We start from the raw sequence: 4961 nt of genomic DNA on the forward strand, positions 1-4961 counted from the left end.
TAAAAGTTAACTTTAAAAGCCGAATATATATATATATATATATATATATATATATATATATATATATATATATATATATATATATATATATATATATATATGTCCAGCAAAATATAGGTATGTCAAGTTTTAAAATTAATTATGTTATTATTATCAATTTGAAAATGAATGTATGTTATGAATGATTTATTTTATATTTTAAAAATATAATAAGGAAAACGATACATAAAAACATCTGTATTACGAAATTTAGTTATAACAATTATTATTAAATCAATAGTAAATTTTAGATGAGCTTTAATGTTATCATTTAAAAATAATTTTATGAAATTACTTTTTAAAATTACAAAATATTAATTCTTTTTAAAATCATTGATGGTCCTTATATTTGTAATGAAATTAAAATTTGGTCCTTAAGTTTCAAATTGTCTGAATTAAGTTTTTAATTTTAAAATATATAGCAAATAAACCATTTCTGTTAAGTGAACATAAACGACGTCAATGAGCGTTCATGTGGTGTACAATATACATGGCGACATCGATGATTTTATTACATGGAGTTGGGGTTTAGTCTACGCCTCATCGCAATAGTAAGACGAATAACACGAGCAATGAACTTCCTTCGATAAGCCATGCTATCTCTCTCAAATCTGCAAGTCAAACCAGAAGTTCATCGTCACCCTGAGCCCTCCATGGTCGTAACCTATCAGCACCTCCATTGTCCTGACTTTAATAACCATCACCAACTACCAATAAGAGTCCAAAATCCCGAAGAACAAAAACAAAAAAAAAATATCCCAAAATAGGATGCTAACCCCGAGCCATAAGCGCGAACAGAAAAAAATCCCAAAATGTAAGATCATTAACACTAATCTACAAAGAACAAAACAAGAACCCAATTCCAATTCATAAACGAAAAACCTCAACCCATAGAGAAGAATAAGAAAATCCTTCCCCAAGTTGCGATGCACCACTGTGAGTCCCATGGCCACGAAGACGAAGGTCATGCCTGCGCTGTCGAAAAACGCCTCTCCTTTCTCGCGAAAAATCCAAAGCTGGACCGAAGCATAGGGGAAATAGAATGGTCCTCTGCAAAGTCAAACCTAAGGAAAGGGAAAGATGAAAACCTGAAAAACCCTCAAATCACAAAGTCAGAAAAAAAAAACCTCAAATCACAAATTCAGAAAAAAAAACCCAAATTGAACCCTATCCCAAATGTGAAGCCCATCATCGTCGCAAAACTGCAGGAGAACGTAGACCCCCGCGCTGCGAAGACGCCACAGTCGTGATACCTACCACGTCGTGAGGATGGAGGTTGCACCTGCCGCATGAACTCGCATCGCCTTCCCACAAAAAACCCCAAGTAGAACGAGAAAACACTAGTACAAATACCGCGTGCAACGTCGAATATTTTGAGCTTTTAACGGCGAATTCGCAAACGACGTCATATCAGGAGACGTTAAATTAAAGTTGAATTTTAAAAAATTCGATGTTTAAATTAACGTCGAATTTTGTCAATATATGACATTAACTTAATGTCGAATTTTGTCAATATACGACTTTAATCAATTTTTTATAATTTTTTTTTAATTAATTGTGATCCTTTTTTACAACTCTACGAGATCTGAAGAGCAGAAAAAGAACAAATTTCATTTTTTTGTATTTTATAAAACATGAACTATGATCAACAACAAACAACAATAACCAACAACAAACAAGTTCAATAAAAAAAACAACAAACAAGTTCAACCAAACAACAACCATAAACAAGTTCAACCGAAAAATAACAAACAAGTTTAACAAATAAGTTCTTCAAAACGAAAACGAAAACTAACCTTCAAAAGGTGAGTTCATCGGAATAAAGTGTCGTCACCCGTGAGAGAGAAAGCAGAATGCGCATATGAAGAACAAGAGCACGAAAATAATTGGTCAAAACAAACGAAAATCATAGATAAAGTAGTTAATTAACATACATTTGTATCAAATGAAAGAAAAATTACATGTGATGGTCTCAAACTTCATTCGAGAAAAAGTTTGAGAAAAGAAGAGGGTCTTGCGCGCTAAGATAAAGTGAATGAATTTTCAATCTCCCGCTCAAATTTTTATTGAACTCACTAACATTTTAACGTCTAACGTTGGGACATTCAATGTTTTATATCTTTTTACGTCGAATTACAATTATAAACGACGTTTAATAATTACATTTATTTACAAAAATGTCACCGATCATTTTTAACGTTGGTTATTCGGTGGTTAAACGTTAAACTCATGACGTTATACATTGTTTTTGCACTAGTGAAAGGGAAAGAAGAAAAATGTCTTCCCCTTTTGCACAAGTCGAGCCATAACCAGACAAAGGGAAAGGAGAAAGCATCCTCCCTAGCTATTTGCGCGTAGAAGAATCCCTCCAAACATGGTTCGTTCAAGAAAGGAAAGAAAAAAAACCAAAATTTTCGACAAAATGGGACCTAATTCTATGTCATGCAATTAAACTCATTTGACCTAATTGAGATTCATGTAAAATATAGGATCATCCAAAGGTTTTAATCTAAAGTTAAACTATAACTATTGCATCTACATTTACATTTACAAACAATTGTAATATTAGAGATATGCAATAGTGTAAGCGCATCATTCAATGTGATGGTCATCCATTACCATACAGATGGAAATTGTTTATCCTTTTATTATCTCTCTACGAATGAGGACACTGACCTTTTATTCATTGTCTCATAATCATAATTAATGTTGTAGAAGAACAAGTGAAACACCTATACCACAATCACAATTTTCTCATGTGAGACCCAAAGTTATTTTATTTTAGCATGCATGTGAGATACCAACTTTATCTTCCCACAATGTCATGAAAAACAAAATTCTTTATCTTAGTACACATAAACACATTTCTTAGCACATAACAAATATATCAATAAAATTAATTTCATTTTCCAACAATCAATCTCGTTTGGGTAGATAAAATTTGTTTCAAAAACTTCAAAAATAGGATGTAAATATAAAAGACTGATATAAAAGCTTTAAAAGAAAAAATAATAATTAAAATGACAATAAAAACAAAAAAAATAGAAAAAAAGGAAAAAAGAAATTTAAAAAAAATTAAAAATATATAAAATAATGAAATAAAGACAAAAATTAAAAAATAATTATAAAAGAGAAGATATAGATTATTCACTCTAAATATTTCGACTTGAACCAATCTCATACCCATAATCTTAAATATCCTCTCTTTATAAAAATATAATTTGTAAAAAAAGAAAAGATTAGGAATAACAAGTTGAGTGAGATATTAATAGTATTTTTACTTGATTCGAAAAAAAATTAACTCGTTATCCGTTCCGTTATGTTCCAAATACCTAAAACCTATGGTTATATGTAGATGTCTACGAATATTTTACAATCTTTTAAAATAAAATCTAAATAAAATTAAAAAACATATAAAATATAATATAAAATAAATTAAATATAAATCATATTTTAACTTTAATTAAATTTAACTTAACAAAATATAAAATAAAATTTAATTTTAATTAAATTTAAAATAATAATATATATATTAAATTTTAACTTTAACTTTTTATATATAATTGATTATCACTTAATCCATTTATAAATCAATATTAAAATACTTATTATCCATTAATATAATCTTTCACCAATTTTATATGTGGAAACCTCCTGAGAGTGTTATGTTTGTCATTCCTAAAAATAAAAAATCATAGAAAAAGACACATAAAAAGAAGAGAGAGAAAAACATTGAAGTGTAGAAAAAACGAGTGAAATAGATAAAAAATAACAAAAGTTTGCACTATTTATCCATTTATTATTTTAATGTTCTTCATTCATTATTATAGTCGCCTCCAATTCTTTCACAAATTAAAAGAACAAATTATTTGTTTTGAATTAGGATTCCGTTATTTTGACACTCAATATTTGACATTCAATTGACACTGCCACGTGTTAACGTGTTATTGGTTATTTTGTTTTTTTTTTCTAAAAAAAATTTGGCCTAAAAAATGGAGAGGTTTTCAGAGAATTTGGATTCCAATTCTACCCCTCGACATTTTCATTACTTTTGTGTGACAAATTGGTTCTCTCTCACATTTGGTCGTCTTCCATCGTGGTCTCCAGTACTCTCTCAGACTTTCGTCCTCTCCAGTGCTCTCCGGTGCTCTGAAATGGCAAGTTCCGGATTGGACCTTCGTTGGACCAAGGTAAATACCTTTGTTGTCGGTTTGGGTATTTGGTTTTTAGTTTGGGTATTTGGATTTATGTTTGGGTATTTGGTTTTAGGTTTGGGTTTTGGGTTTGTTGTGGTTTCTTATGGGTTGTCTCCCGTTGTTTGTTATTTGATTTGGTGTGTTATTTTCTTATGCACATTGCAGAGGATCAGAAGTCTTTAATTCAAAAACTTAAAAGGGAGGTGAATGACCTAGAGGCAGAGTTGGAGACAGAGAAGGCGAAAAGAACACCTAAAAGGTCAACTACAGATGATGGTGTTCAAAGTGCTGGATGTCCACAAGCATTTACTGACGATGCATTCGTTTCACCTGTTGATTTGTCGACCGAGGAAGCGGGTGGAATGTTGAACATGTCATGTAATGATCTAAGTGTAATCATTCTATGTAGCTTAATGAAATCATTTGTAGTTATTTTCTCAAGTAAAGAACAACTTAAATCCGCTATGGTCCCTGTCGTTATCCCTGGTGGTTCCTTACGTCCAAAACGCTGTCCAAAACAAGAAACACACTCGTGTAAACGATTACAACATCATTGTAAACGATTACAACTCCTATTTTTGTGATACAAACTTCTTCTTCCAAAAACATCACCTCAAACGAAACACTCACACTCCTACAAAATGTGCAATTAAAAAACAACTGAACTTGACATGGAAAACACCCAAAATGACCTGTGGTCCCCCACGTTACCACAGGTGGTCCCTT

The sequence above is a fragment of the Vigna radiata genome, chromosome 3 (assembly GCF_000741045.1).
Source record: "Vigna radiata var. radiata cultivar VC1973A chromosome 3, Vradiata_ver6, whole genome shotgun sequence".
In the NCBI taxonomy this organism is placed as follows: domain Eukaryota; kingdom Viridiplantae; phylum Streptophyta; class Magnoliopsida; order Fabales; family Fabaceae; genus Vigna; species Vigna radiata.